We start from the raw sequence: 955 nt of genomic DNA on the forward strand, positions 1-955 counted from the left end.
CTGTGCAGCGGGAACGACCTCGGGCCACCAGGGGCCGAGAAAACCACCGACTCATGGGGTCGGACTATCGGTGTCAGGGAAAAATCCAATATATATCTGGTGATATCTCGGGTGCTGTTAGAGACAGCGCAATAAATCAAAGTGAATTATCTGCAGGGGGCCCTGGCGCATGAATCTGTGCAGCGGGATCGTCCTCGGACCACCAGTGGCCGAGAAAATTACTGATATTCGGAATCAGTCACCCAAGGTCATGTAAAAATCCAGCATATATCTGGTGATATCTCGGGTGCTATTAGAGATACCTCAATGATCCAAAGTGCATTGTCTGAAGGAGGCCCTAGCGCATGAATCTGTGCAGCGGGAACGACCTCGGACCAGCAGGGGCCGATAAAACCACCGTCTGATGGGGTCGGGCACTCAGGGTCAGGGAAAAATCCAATATATATCTGGTGATATCTCGGGTGCTATTACAGATAGCGCAATAAATCAAAGTGCATTGTCTGTAGGAGGCACAGGCGAATGAATCTGTGCAGCGGGAACGACCTCGGACCACCGGGCGCCGAGAAAACCACCGTCTCATGGGGCCGGACTGTCAGGGTCAGGGAAACATCCGATATATATCTGGTGATATCTCGGGTGCTATTTGAGATAGGGCAATAAACCAAAGGGCATTGTCTGTAGGAGGCCCTGTCGCATGAATCTGTGCAGCAGGATCGACCTCGGACCACCAGGGGCCGAGAAAACTACCGTCTCATGGGGCCGGACACTCAGGGTCAGGGAAAAATCCAATATATATCTGGTGATATCTCGGGTACTATTACAGATAGCGCAATAAATCAAAGTGCATTGTCTGCAGGAGGCCCTGGCGCATGACTCTGTGCAGCAGGAACGACCTCGGACTACCAGGGGCTGAGAAAATCACCGTCTAATGGGGCCGGACACTCAGGGTCAGGGA

This window comes from Nomia melanderi, unplaced genomic scaffold, assembly GCF_051020985.1.
Source record: "Nomia melanderi isolate GNS246 unplaced genomic scaffold, iyNomMela1 scaffold0014, whole genome shotgun sequence".
Lineage (NCBI taxonomy): Eukaryota > Metazoa > Arthropoda > Insecta > Hymenoptera > Halictidae > Nomia > Nomia melanderi.